Source organism: Cydia splendana, chromosome 16 (genome assembly GCF_910591565.1).
Source record: "Cydia splendana chromosome 16, ilCydSple1.2, whole genome shotgun sequence".
Lineage (NCBI taxonomy): Eukaryota > Metazoa > Arthropoda > Insecta > Lepidoptera > Tortricidae > Cydia > Cydia splendana.
Window position 1 is genome coordinate 7,053,489 of NC_085975.1, and position 15,918 is coordinate 7,069,406.

Here is a 15,918-nt window from a genome sequence, read left to right on the forward strand (position 1 = left end):
ATAATTTTCAACATGATAAAAGTTAAAACTTCAGGGCTGGTGGCCTAGCGGTAAGAGCATGCGACTTTCAATCCGGAGGTCACGGGTTCAAACCCCGGCTCGTACTAATAAGTTTTTCGGAACTTATGTACGAATTATCATTTGATATTTACCAGTCGCTTTTCGGTGAAGGAAAACATCGTGAGGAAAACGGGGTACTGGGTTGGAAGGTCAGATGGCAGTCGCTTTCGTAAAAACTAGTGCTTACGCCAATTCTTGGGATTAGTTGCCAAGCGGACTCCAGGCTCCTATGAGTCGTGGCAAAATGCCGGGATAACGCGAGGAAGATGATGATGAAAGTTAAAACTCTTTATTAATTTATTTGCTTTTACTATCAGTACGTACTACTGGACGTTTTCCGCATTTTCACGAGTTTATAGTAGAGTTACCTCACGATAGATTATCATAAAATTCTCGTCTCGCCTCTCCGGTGAAAAGCCACTATTACAACACGTTACATAAGAGTGATGCACGATGTTTTCGAAGTGCATGCAAATAAAATATGGGTCGCATCGACAGCATCCATTTCTGGTATTGAAAGTAGACAATGCAATGCTATTTGGGATAAAAGCAAACGATTTGTGCATTTACAGCTCGATACATTCTGTGAAACTCTATTGACTGTTTGGTGTAGATACCTACTTTTGTTACAGTAAAATATAGGATAACTAGCACTATAACGGTCCGAGTCCGGGCCGAGGCGTTCGAGAGTTCTTTTTCTATAGAAAGCATCACGGCGGCTCGGTTCAGACTCAGACAGTGCTAGCGTTGCTCATTCTTAACTCTCAATCGCTTTAAAAAAAAATAGTATGCATATACCTCAGTATAGTCAGCAGCAATAGCTGCTACGCGGGCGAGGTGTTCAAAATGATCTTGACGCGATTTTATTGTTAAGAGAATTAGAGCGTGTCAAGGTAATTTTGAACACCTCGCGCGCTTAGTACCTCAGCAAAGTCGAAACAATCTTTGTTGGCGTCCTAAGGCACCCCAGAGGTACAGAGGACCATCATGAGCTCGCACCACGCCTTCCTATCCTCAGCAACACTTTTAGCCTCGCTCCACCTAAAAATATTACAAAGTATAAGTAGTAGTAATATTAGATGTGAAATTGAAATGTAAGTAAGGTGTGTTTGCATGCGGCGACGGACCCAGTGTGATTGTCACATTAAATAAATAACTAAAATTTCCACTATAATAGAGACCATTCCATACGAGCATAATGTTATCACTTCGTAGATTTAATACACCGTTGTCGCCTGCGAGCTGTTCTGCTACTTCTGCTCCGTCCCCGTGGCTTTTCATTCGAGTTTGAATTTTAAAGGGTTAGAAAATGATACGTATTTGAAAATACAGAAGATTTACATTTAGCGATTAATAGTAGTTCATCATCATCATCATCTCAGCCATAAGACTGCTGAACATAGGCCTCCCCCTTGGACCTTGGAATAGTAGTTAGTTAGTGGGAAAATGGACATAAGAACAATTTTTGCTTACACCATCAAAAATGCTGTCATAGAAATGTAACGTTACGCGGCGTTTGGACCACAGTATTGACCATATTTAAAGTGAAAACTAAGTACACTGCTTTTTACTTACTCAGTACATATTTTTTAAACTCAGTATTTTTTTTTATAAAACTAACGACCGAAACCCGTCTAGTACACCAATGTTTACAAGTAGTAAAAAACCGCCACAAACTGCATACTTTATGAAACGTTGCTCGGTATATATACTGCCAACATTTACGTATATAAAAAAACCTGGAAAGGCAACGCACCATTAAGCCCTTACCTAACTCATTTTTAAATCATATAACAAGTGATATCTTTATCATGCGTACCTGTCCATCGGTTGCGTATTTATATTCTATTTCGCTCATACATCTCTTAAATATTAACAGAGATTTCCTACACAATGTCACTCCGGCTACCAAAAATGCCTAAAACTCACAAACGAAATGGAACGTTTGATTTCTCACAAAGTGTGTCATGTATTGCCGTCAGCAAAATATCCCTTCAAATCAAGGCTATAAATATAACCTCCAAATCAAAGTCGACCAAATGGAGAGAGATTACGAGTGAAGGATGAGGGTGCAGGAAAAATTGCATGTTATTCGTTTTGGTTCATCTTTTTTGTGGTCTATGTGTAAATGGGACGCTTTTATAGAGGTTATAACGTCAACAGTGAGAAATTATTCGTGTTTGACTAATTTATTGAATTTATACTTAAGAAGACGTTGAGTTACTCTTGTACTATACTTAGGGATGATTTTAGAGATCAAAAGCATCATTTCATCCACACTTCATCAAACTTTTAAAAATATACAAACATTCACATTTATTATATTAAAGTCTTGATTGCAATGCCCATTGTCTTAATTAATTTGACCTGACATAAGGGAAATTAAATAACTGGGGATAACGATTACAATATAACAAAAGTAAATGCTAAACTTTCTGTTCTGAAAATGCCTACGTTTCTTCTTAAAACTGGCTACGAAAGAGTAACGGAAAATATGTACTTAGGTTTATTCTTGCAGAGAAAATTACATTTATTACAATACAAGGTAGGTAATAGAAAACAAAGCTTACGTTCCTTGAAGTGAATTGCAACTAGCATTTCTATTATACTTATATATACAGGGTAACAACGGAAATCTTGCAAGAAATGGTATAGGTATGAAATCAAAAGAGGAATTGGTAGAAAAGTTTCTAGCTACAATGTGAACAAATTTCTTCAAGCTTTTGATTATTTTATTTTTACACCCTTTTATTTACATAGCTTCACTGCGTATCAATTGTATAAATATAATAAATATTATAGGACTTTGTTTTTTATAGGACGTTTTTTATTTTTACACAAATTGACTGAGCCCCACGGTAAGCTCAAGAAAGCTTGTGTTGTGGTTACTCAGACAACGATATATATAATATACAAATACTTAAATACATAGAAAACAACCATGACTCAGGAACAAATATCTGTATCATCATACAAATAAATGCCCTTACCAGGATTCGAACCCGGGACCATCGGCTTCATAGGCAGGGTCACTACCCACTAGGCCAGACCGGTCGCCAAATATAATATATGTAGAGTCAGTCCATGAAAAGTCTGCAGCGGATTTGATAGCCCACGCAGTGCACGTGTTATTTTAAAAATCAAACTTCTATGAAATTATGACGTATAAATGACACTTGCACTGCGTGGGCTATCAAATCCGCTGCAAACTATTCTTGGTCCGACAATATATATATGTGCTTCAAATCTTGTTCACGGTGTCTATATAATTGAGCAAAAATTTGGCATACTTCCATATTTCCGATGACAGTGCAATAATATGCTAACATGGAGCTGATCTGATATTCCAATCGCAAATTAACCAAAGGATTGATGCAAAAGACAGAAAGTACAACCGGTAATAAAAGTGTGTATCTAAAAATATTTTTGAATTTTACTCATTTCATTCTGCTGTCTGCGCGTCTGTACCTAATTATATCTTGCAAGTAAAATTCGACTCACTTTCCTGTTCCTGTTTTACATTGTAATTTTAAAATCCATGCTTTGTAGATCATACTTAACTTTAAATTACTTCATCTATGTTAAAGAATCATACTCGTAATAAAACATTAGGACTAATGGAGTGTTTCAGTATTATACTAAGGAGTCACAATGATTTAATATTTTTCACCTCAGAAGCTCGAACAAGGGTACTTTGCTTCTTAAAAACAGTGAACAAAATGCGATTTTGCACACTGAGTGAGACAAAATGAGTGAGCAAAATCGCATTTTGCTCACTGAGTGAGACAAAATGTCATTCAAGTGACCTTTATAGTCAAATGTCATTTCAACATGCGGGGTCTAATACAAGTTCGATATACTTGGGTTGTATTATCTCTGTCCATCTAGGTATGTTCTCACTGCTTAGGGTGAAAAATTTTGTGTACTACACGAGATCAAAGTTATTTACATCTCGTGCGCTTTTGAATCCCTTACTACGCTCAAGATAAGCACTCGAAGAAATATCAAACTTTGATCTCTTGTTGTACAAATAACTATTTCCTGATTCACAAATTCTGATTTAAAATAACACATTTCTTTTGTTTCAGGTAAAGTTCAAGACGGTCAACTATGGAAATTAAAGATTTATAATCAGGTCTAAGAGATCACCCTGTATACACTAACGATGCCCGTTGTTTAAAGCCCACTCTAAGTGAATTTTCCCCGCAGTTGAGTTTGATGTCACGTGCGGCTCGAGTTGCCAATTTTCTGGCGACCACGTCTTGGCTGCTTACGCTCAATTTACTTTAAATTACTTATTTGTATAAATACTACCTTCACAAGGGCGGGTGGAGGCTAAGGGAGACCACGTCAAAAAATAAACTTAAGGGGCCCAGTGATTACCAGTTCTCCGGGCGATATCAGCCTGTTAGTTGTTCGGAGCTGTCAAATTTTGCGTTTAACTGACAGGCTGATATCGTCCGGGGAACTGGTAGGTAATCAGTGGGCCCCTTAAGTTTAAATTTTGACGTTTTGCGTAGATATGCAAAGGAAAAAGGTCTTTTTTTTACAGTCAAATCCAACAGTGAGTTTTTATAGTAGGTAGTTTTATAAAAAAAAACACCATATAAAGAAAACGAAATTTTACTGACTTTTTTTCAACGTGAATACTGAAAGAAGTTTGTTTTTATCACTTAAAACTCTCAGGCCACGTCTACTAATATAATGAAAGTTTAGTTAATAAACTATTAATCTTATGATGGAAAAATATAAGGTGACGATAATTGGGTTAGTTTTTGAGATAGAATTATTAAAATATCTTATTTTGGACTAGTTTAACAAAACTCGATAATTGAGTGTTATGGAGTGATTAAATAAAATGTAATTCGTTTTTTAAAAGACTCATGATATCATAACATAATTAAAATAAAACGTTACGACGATCACAGACATCAGGATCATATAAGGTGTTGTCCATTAATTTCGCAAACATATTAAAGTTGAATCATCAAGAGCGCAAAATGATTATTTTTTCAGGCCAATTTTTTGAAATCATCATGGGCCAGCTGTTACAGCGGCGCACTGGGCCGCAATTCCACGAAATATTGCATTATTCAGCAGACTGCAATACATGTTGTTTTAATAATTGTCAATGAATATTTGAACGTAACCATTCGGGGCGTAAGATAATCATCCGTCGGCCATGCTCACCGTAGGGGTAGCCCAACTATTTGCGGTGTGCGATGCTAAATGCGTTTCATTATTTCACTATTATATATACGTTATTCATTTTGCATTCCATAACTGCACAAATGAATAAAGTAATATTAATTCAAATCCCTACTAATATGCGTTAGTTAGTAATTTGATATGGAGAAAGTTTGAGGCCCAGGGAAGGACGTAGAATAGTTTTTTATAAATCAGACGAAGTCGCGGGAAAAAGCTATTATATTATAATAACATTATCTACGTTTGTCAATCATACATATACTCGTATGTATTAGGTGTATGTACTTGTTATATTTAAGTATTTTTTGTACATTATGTACAGCCACGTTACAGTATACGAAAATCCTTATAAACTTTAGGATTATAAATATATAACTAATACCCGACTTGAAGAAGAGCTTTTGTAGCATCCACCTTAGTATTTTATTGGTCTTCTACCTTCATGCTTAATATAATCATTATACATTGTATTTATACTTACCTACAGATAAAATAGTTATCGCTTATCGTACGTCGCTACTGGTAGTCCTGGTAGTGCTGAATCACGAATCTCAGAGTGCAGGAGTATTCAAGTAAGGGATAATTGCTTAAAGCACTCTGGCATCCGCTTTGTATTCCAACTCCCGCGATTTGTATGACACAACAGCATTTCAATCTATCGAGATTCAACATCAATAATTAAATACAGCTCTTGAGGCTGATTCTGATTTCAGAATTTGTTAAGAGTTTGATCTTGATTTGATACGATCTTAACAATCGCTCAAGCTAATTGCTCCCTCCGCCCACTCGTCATAGTGACGTTTCCTTTTGCATTTCGCGTGTACTTATAGGGACCGTGCGCGTTGGAGGGTCTGCCATCTTGTGGCCTGAATCGGAAACATATATGCACATGTATACATTGCCAAAGCAAGTGCTATATACCATCTACCATTATCATAATGTAAATTCATATAGATTAGCGTAAGAATAATTTATACTGTAATTTATCATTATGAAATAAATAAACTAAACTAAACTAAACTACCGTTCTCGTCGGTACGTTTCCTTGTGCATAGTAGGTTCTGCCATCTTGTAGGCTACATCGGAAGCATAAACGACACATTTACGCCTTGCGCCAAAAACCTGACGGCTCCTATGCTGCCCCCTATAGTTCATGCACGGGGCCTATAAGTGTGCGTGAATTACCACTCTGTCAAGTACGGCTACCACCAGTTTTGACATTGACATAACGCTCACGTTTACGTAACTTACTTTCTATGCATCTCGCTCGTACTGGCATATTAGTGCAAGCGAGATGTACAGAAAGTAAATTACGTAGACGTGAGCGTTATGTCAACGTCAAAACTGGTGGTAGCCGTACAGGTAATATCATAACAAATTATAAGTATAACAAATTGATACATTAGAATCGACCTTTCAATGAAATAGTATTTGACAAATACATATTCCGTGTTGTGATAACTATTCATATGTTGATGAAAACCGATAGAGGTATTTTGTGAACCGATATTATTATGAAATTAATTAATTCCGATAATACCTACACATTTATGTGTAAAATACACACGAAACATTTCAGAACTAAACTATTCATTGAATGAGAATGATGAAGCGTTTCGTCAAATGCACAAGTATTTTATATAATAGGTATATGATATGATACGACACGAATGATCAACGAATGTGAAGTAAATGTGAAGGACTTAAATTAAATAAATAATTTTGGTAAAAACGTACCTAAGAGGAAGACCAAATTAGATGAGATGGGCAGATACCATAGCATAGCAAAAGCCATGAGGCCCTGCGACGTTTCAGTAGACACAATTATTATTGAAATGTGAATTTGAAACTTATAAATATACTAGACGGGCACGCAGCTCCGCTCGCGTAAATGAAATAAAGAGTTTGTCTTATGTTTAGTGGAACTTGATGATATTTTAATTATTAAAAACATTTAGATTACAATAGATTAAACATACAAATTATAAACTAAAATAAACCTAAGAATGAGTAAATCGAACTTAACAAATAAAATATTGCCCCCCACTCTGATTGTCTCCCGGATCAAATGTGCCAAAAATACTGGCGGCATTACCCCGCTGAATGGCCAGTGATATTTGTTGGATAAGGAAAGAACCAGAGCGAGGGTCGCAGCCCCTATCCCTTAAGCGTCGCCCTATATCCTTAATAAAGGCTTTGGCCTCGGCACACCAAGGCCCCGCCGTCTCGACGGCAACCGGGACAAAATCGTACATCTGTTCAAGGTTCGCGTACTTGGTGTGCTTCAACCTAGCAGCAGTTTCAGCCGCTGCACCTGCCTTGTTTACCGTGCGCGTGAGATGAGTGGGTGCAAAAGTACTCACACACGTGGCATCCCAAAGCAAGCTGCGGCCCTTCGCCCAAGGAACAAGTGTAAGACCATCCGGTCTCTTGCCGTCCAAACGACTTAGGCCCTGGGGCTCCATGATACATGGGACGTTCGCCGACACCAAAGCTCGCCTTATTAATTCATTAATGGCACAGTGCCTAGGTATGTTTAGTTAAATACCGATATTATTATGTATTGAACCCTGCCAGGGTTTATAACTGTGATAGGGACTTCTTATTTGTAACCGATATTTGGATAACTTAATTCGCAAATTTCTCAAAAAATTATGCGATTTGATAAAGGCAAGATTGTATTTTTTCATCTACGTAGGTATTTATTTAAAACTTGTTTTAACATAAAATTATGGGGTTGCATTTGAATTACGCATTATAGGGAGGAGGGAGGGAGTAGGACCCCCCCCCCCCCCCCCGAACCCATCCCCAAAGGTAGGAAATCAATAGTTACCACGAAAATATTTTTCTTTATTTTTTGAGGATATGTTGAATAATACAATCAAAGCGTACGAAACTTAGAGAATATAACCAACGGAGACGCCATGTCTATAAATTTCGGTACAAAATAGTCTGCCGTTTTTTGCGGGGGAGGGGCACATCAAATGAGGAGGAATGAGGAGGGGTACGTCATGTCAGATAAACGTCAGTCCATACATGTGGTTGACCATTGCCCGCCTATTTTCGACAGAGGGGAACGCCTGTTAATGACCACTCCGTTTGGTTATATTCTCTAAGGTACGAAAGGGTAACCAATTTGGAATTTCGTATACATATTTTTGAGCACTTTGTCCGTATACATGTTTTTGAGCACTTTGTCCGTGTACATGTTTTTGACCACTGTTGTTAAATTGTATATTTAACAGCGCCATCTATCTCACCTCTTACCTACTTTATCGAGTCTAGAATCCCTAGATAGCTTAATGATCTACATAAACGTAAGTACCTACTTAGTTCCCTACAAAGTGCATAGGTGGCGCTGTTATTAGTTTTAATTATTTTAGCCTAGTTAATTTGTGGTGTACTCTTACACTTTTCCAAATAGACACGATAAGAAGCACACGCTGTTTTCTCTCCGATTCCCTCAAGATCCTCCGACCTCCGCCCACGTGCCATCAACTGTATTTCTTTTTTTACAGCGAGTCGGGTGTGTTGTGAACGCAAGATACCTAACACTCCTCCTCGCTTCGCTCGTCGTCGTACCTAACGGTGACTCTGGCACTGTATTTCGTTTTTGACAGCGAGTCAGGTGTGTTGTGAACGCAACTTCAAACACGTATAAAAAAACTACGCGTCTCCTAGACACAAATCGGGTGTCATTTGAAAGGGGTGACCAACCCCTATAAAATGCCACCCTTCCCCCCGCCCCTCCCTATAATGCGTGATTCAAATGCTAACCCAAAATTATTATTTATTTTTATAAGCCCAATTGCAAACACGTTCATTAGAATAATTTCCGCCTTAAGACGAATATGTACGACCACCGCCCATAAATCGCATTTTCATACAAACGTAAATAGTCCCCATTTCCCTGTCTGGATATTGACATTACTTACGACGGCTACGGTGATGCAACGACCGAAAATGAGTCCTGGCTTCCGACACCAGATCACGCCATGTTTCCCGGTCTTGCGATAGCTCTCGCCAGTCGCCATGGCCGAGGTTGATCAGATCTTGAGCAACCCTTGAGCTCCAAAATATCTGAGCATGCACTTTAACTACATTATAATTTACATTGTTCAGATATTTGTGAATACCTCAGCCGTTCCGATATATCTGATGGTGACTGTCAGCAAGAAGAAAAAATCCTACCTGGTCGAGTCGTATCGTATTACGCGAGAAAACAGTTCCCGAATTGGTTATATCTGTAAAGTCATTAAAGTATAATTATCACACACACATTATTACGGGCACCATCCCTTGAACTGATGGGTTCTCTGGCCCATCTCGGCAGCCCGTTCCCCGGACGAATGGCAATGTTTGCCGCAGCCGTGAAAGTCAATCTGAATAATATAACTCAAAAAGAAATTTAAAACAATAAAATACAAATTATTAACACGATAATCATACGATAATATTAATTTGATTGATATGTCATAAATGGCATAAGTCACTCGTATGGGCTATGGACTAAGGTTGAGGTTGGCAGCACTTTTTATTTTACTTCGTGTAAAAAAACTCAGAAATACCTGTATACCAACATGACAAACATAATTTAGTTTACTTTAACTTACGGATTATTTGGTCTAATCTGTAGCACCGTCAAACGAAAGCAACCGAGACTTGCCGAGAAATGGCCGATGTCGTAAAATGAAGATTGTTATGAAAATTTCTTTTCCTTATTGTAAATTAAATACGCATCGGAAGCGATAGTTTTTATGCTCTAGTTCTATTCCCATATGTAGATAATTGATTTGAACAGGTTTTTCTTATCATACGTGCGTCGTATTCGAGAAACGTGTCAAAAACTTTTTTAGAAATTTGTAAGGCGCCATCTCGCTTATTCCCTCGTTTTTTATCCCGTTCTGGTTTTTCGATTTTATATATCGGGGGGCACGGCAGTGCCCCCGCCAAGTCGAGCGCGAAGCAAACACTGCCGTACCATCCTTTACTGGAACCATTTCGCCGCATTTTCAGGTCCCTATTTGAGAACCTCTGGATAAGACCAGAACGCAGAAATTTTCGTCATCCAGTAAGCTATAATCACATACTTAAAATCCAAAATTTCAAGTCTGTAGGTCTTTTAGTTCCGAAGTTAAGCGAAAGCAAAGTTTCGCATTTATGACACACACTCACTCACTTATGATCATCAGAATAGAACTAGTACTTCCCATAAACTCAGAGAGCTGAAATTTGGTACAGAGTTAGGGTTTAATGGCCACATAAAGGGAAAACTATAAAAACTAGGATAATCGAAGATCTGGAGTACCTGGTGACCCTGATTAGAAAACACAAGAGCCCAACCAAACTATTGGAGATCGACATACCGCCTTTACAAAAAATAATCAAATTGGTGGGCCGCTTCATTTGATGTCAACAATCGAAGGTCTGAAGTATCTGATGAAGAACCCTCAGTTGGTCTCAGCTGTATTAAGGCTCCGTCAGACATAGGCATTTTGCTTGGTGCAACATATGTACACACTGTTTTGGTCATCCGACACGCCTTGATGAGCCTTTGGGAAAGTAGTACCCAAGATGGAGCTGATGCTGAACCCTGGCTGTACCTAGTGGAACTCAGGCTTGGTGCAACATATGCACACACTGTTTTGGTCATCCGACACGCCTTGATGAGCCTTTGGGAGACTAGTACCCAAGATGGAGCTGATGCTGAACCCTGGCTGTACCTAGTGGAACTCAGGTTTGGTGCAACATACGCCCACGCTATTTTGGTCATCCGTCACATCCTGATGAGCACTTGGGAGAGCAGTACCCAAGATAGAGCTGATGCTGAACCCTGGCTGTACCTAGTGGAACTCAGGTTTGGTGCAACATAGGCCCACGCTATTTTGGTCATCCGTTACATCTTGATGAGCACTTGGGAACGCAGTACCCAAGATAGAGCTGATGCTGAACCCTGGCTGTACCTAGTGGAACTCAGGTTTGGTGCAACATAGGCCCACGCTATTTTGGTCATCCGTCACATCTTGATGAGCACTTGGGAGAGCAGTACCTGAAATAGAGCTGATGCTGAACGCTAGCTGTACCTAGTGGAACTCAGGTTTGGTGCAACATAGGCCAACGCTATTTTGGTCATCCGTTACATCTTGATGACCGCCTAGTGGAACTCTGCAACAGGCACACGACGACAAGTCGGTTAACCAAAACAAAGTGTGCCTATGTTGCACCAAACCTGAGTTCCACTAGGTACAGCCAGGGTTCAGCATCAGCTCTATCTTGGGTACTGCTCTCCCAAGTGCTCATCAAGATGTGACGGATGACCAAAATAGCGTGGGCTTATGTTGTACCAAACCTGAGTTCCACTAGGTACAGCCAGGGTTCAGCATCAGCTCTGTCTAAGGTACTGCTCTCCCAAGTGGTACCTTAGAAGGCCAGATGTCTAATGCAAAATAACTTTGACCTCCTTTGCAAATGGGCCCACGACGTGGGTCTCGTCTTGAATTACTCAAAAACTAAACTAATGAACATTCACTCAAACTATATGCCCAAAAAATATAAGCCGGTAATTAGAGCTCACAGTCATCAATGCTTTCATAATAACAATTGTTACAATACAAAAGGTCCATGTAACTGTGAATCACTCGAACTCGTCACCGAACACACGTACCTAGGATTAATTATTGATAATCACTTTAATTGGGGGCCACACATAAACTACGTTTGTAAAAAACTAAGATCGGTGCTGGCAAAATTTGCAGTGTTAAAATTTAAAATACCGTACAAGATACTCAGAATGTTATATCTGGCGCTAGCACAATCCATTATTGACTATGGATTAAGTAGTTACGGTAGAACGTATAAAACATACATAAATAAAATATATAGACTAGAGCTAAGTTTATTAAAAACGATCGTCCCAAATAATGTAAGAGGAAAAATAGACAGCCATGAAGAATTATTACAATATTCTAAAATTATTAGTATACACAAGAAAATTGATATGGCAATAATCAATGAGGAGATTATAAACCTAGGAAGTCTAAACAAAAACTGTGGACCTCAACATTTACGAAAGTTATCCTATTTGCCTCGATTTGTCCTACCAAAGTGTGTTAATACATATGGGAAACGACGATGGGAATATTTGTTACCACATACCCTAAACGAACTACCCGAAGTAACTTATAATAATATAAGTAACAACCCACATAAGTGTAAACAAATATTGAAAGCCCTATATCTTAGTTAAGTAAATTATATGTATACGTCACACTTACAGGATTATCAGTGCTAGCTAAGGGTGATATGATTGAGCAGGTCACTAACTCACCATTTTTGGGATTTGAGCTAGACAGCGGACTCACCTGGAGTTGTCACATAAATAAGGTGTGCAATAAAATCGCGACAGCATGCTTCGCGTTAAAACGACTTGCACGGGTCCTGCCGGTGGAAACGGTCCGTGCCTGCTATTTCGCTTCGGTACACGCGCACCTGCAGTACGGGGTAGAATTTTGGGCGGGGGCCGCGGAGTGGGAGAGAGTGTTTCGGCTTCAGAAGCGTGCAGTACGTGCTATAGCGCGCGTCCCACAAACTGTTTCTGCGAAACCAATATTTAAAAGCCTAGGTATTTTGACGTTACCTTCGCTTTTAATATTACAAATAGCTGTGACCACACGAGGTGAAGTGGAGTCCACCCCGATTAGTAACGAGTTTCATCGAAGGTACGAAACCCGAAGCGCGCGCGCCGGAAAACTACCCCTCGTACCATCCAGACTTGCGAAATCAAAAAAACTCGCGCACGTCATGGGTCGCAAGGTTTATAATCACCTCCCAAGCGAAATAATTGCTGCTCCTAGTGCGTCAGTATTTAGAACAAAATTGAAAAACTGGCTTGTCGAGCAGGCCTTCTATAATCATAACGAGTTATTTTGCTTTAATGTAGGATAAGATTATACATATCCTGTTGTACTGTATTTTTTGTGTTAAATTGTAAATTATGAATATTATATACATTATGTACATATGTACTTAAGTGTTAAATTTATTGTGACATGTAATATGATATTACCAATAAATATGATTATGATTATGATTATGATTATCTCATATCACGAAGACAGGGCACTTGCGGAATCTAGACTCTAACACCTCACAATAAGAAACATGATTGCCGACTTCGTGAAATGAAATACTCCATAGCTTAATATAATATTAAGAGTAAATAAGAGCGATTACAGCGGCAGTTAAGCCTCAGGGGGCTTTGTTCGCTGTCATGATTCTTTGAATGTATGTAAATATTATGTGTTAATAAATAAATGAAAAAAAAAAAAAGTGCTCATCAAGATGTGACGGATGACCAAAATAGCGTGGGCTTATGTTGCATCAAACCTGAGTTCCACTAGGTACAACCAGGGTTCAGCATCAGCTTAGATCTATGTAAGGTCACTGTGGGCAAGTCCGTCTACAAGGCAAGTCCGTCAACACGTTATAACTTTTGAATTTGAAGGCGTATGCGACTTTGGAGTCCAGTCGATTAACCAGTTTTTCGCGCTAGTTCCGTCACTGTAAAATAGATGGCGCTGTGGCAACCAACTTCAGAGCAATCCGCCTCAACAAGTCATTTCGTGTTTTGAACTCGAAGTCATAGTGCGACAGCCGTTCGAAATTTTTTTTTTAAATAGTTTTTGAAAAGATTGTGCATCAGAAAGTAACTACGTAGGTAGCATAAGAACCAGTTGTCTTTATTCTATTTTTAAAATATCAGAAATTAGCTTAGTTTTGTAATTATACGTTCCACAATTTATCATATTAAAATTTGACTAAGTTGGAAAGTCCGTCTATTATGTTCAAGGCAAGTCCGTCATATGCCGGACTTTCGTTAAATCAGAGATTACCAACTGTTTTTGCGACTTTAATATTATAACGATTTGATAAGGTATCAAAAAATCCTCCTGACTTTGCGCATGATGTTACTTTATTTAATTTTGATCTCAGTAAATTAAAAGAAACGATTAAAATTCATTTTAAAATTACTATTGATCATTTATTTCGGAAATTAAAAAAATAATTATGTTTAATTATTTGCCAAAAAAGGTTTACGACCCCATTTTGGTAGTATAGCGACTTGCCTTTGTTTTAGAAAAATGGTGTTTATTTCGAATCTGAACCGTATATTAACAAGTTTAAAATACACTTTTCATTGTCTTGATCCGTTCTTTTTAGGAATTTGACTACGAACATATACGCACCCATAGATTGGCTGATATCATAACTAGACGGACTTCCCTTAAACTGCACGGGAAGTCCGTCTACTCGCCGAATTTTAAAAAATGCCATTGTTTTTGCTTAATTTGTGCTTAAAATGATCTGTCACTAAGGCTAAATTATTAATTATTAAATTCTTCATCGTATGCGATTACAAGCAGTAAAATAGGTGAATAATTAACGGAACTAGATCACTCCAAAGTAAAAAATAAATAAAGTATGCCGGACTTCGCCACAGTGACCTTATATTAAAACATTTACCGGAATGTAACAAACACTTTTCTGAAAACCGCATCAAAATCGGTTCAGCCAAACGCGAGATAATCGCGAACAAACATACATACGGGTCAAACTGAGAACCTTTATTTTAAGGCGGTTAAAAATACATCAACTTTGACATTTTTGGCAGTAATGCAGTCGGCAGCTATACTGCTGCAGGATTGCAGCATGCACTACTGCCGACTGAATTACTGAGGTAAATATCAAAAATATCAATATGCCCACGTTTCTACAAAAAGAAGTGAAATCCCACCAAAAACATTCTGTAAAAAACTAGCCAAGTCTCGATGGAGCTGCTATTGTTTATCTCTAAAAAGTAATGAAATCTAGACAAAGTCGTGCCAAGTCTAAGGTTCCTTACTGCGATCTCTTTATTATTATAGTTAATGTTGTGTGACTTGGCCGTTGAAGGGTACACAAGGGTACAAAACCAGGTGCTCCATGACACCATAGCACCAATCTGTCGCCAGAACCGCTACCCATTGACGATGGAAAATTGCCACTTGGAAAACGTTGATTCAATAACCAGTCAATTGTAGGCTTGATAAAGCTGCGTATTTCAAATTATATAGACGTACAGACGGACTTCTATCAATGATTAGAAGTCCGTCTGTACTGAAAATATTTTTTTATACTGTATGTTTGGTGTCATGGAGCACCTGGTTTTGTACCCTTGTGTACCCTTCAACGGCCAAGTCACACAACATTAACTATAATAATAAAGAGATCGCAGTAAGGAACCTTAGACTTGGCACGACTTTGTCTAGATTTCATTACTTTTTAGAGATAAACAATAGCAGCTCCATCGAGACTTGGCTAGTTTTTTACAGAATGTTTTTGGTGGGATATGATATTTGTCGTTCTCATATGTCATCCTTACTTTTCGACTGGCGTTTGTCGATAAGCGATGTCATCTTGTTTTCGTCTTCAGGTAAGTGTGCAATTGATACTTTCTGCAAACATTAGGTAAATCTGCAAAAACCGGTAAAACCGTCACATTTTGCAAGTTCTAAGAAATGGCCATATTTGCTGATGCCTATTAATCTCATATTGGACCACAATTATGCACACAACATCGGTGACCATTATTGCATGGCGCGGTGCCATGCC

The 15,918-nt window shown here is 38.4% G+C and overlaps 1 protein-coding gene across 1 annotated transcript in view; it reads left to right on the plus strand.

Annotated features, from left to right (window-relative positions):
- The window catches only part of LOC134798209 (cell adhesion molecule Dscam2), a 249,341-nt gene that overhangs the window by 38,347 nt on the left and 195,076 nt on the right, over positions 1 to 15,918 (plus strand). The gene's annotated exons all lie outside the window — the stretch shown is intronic.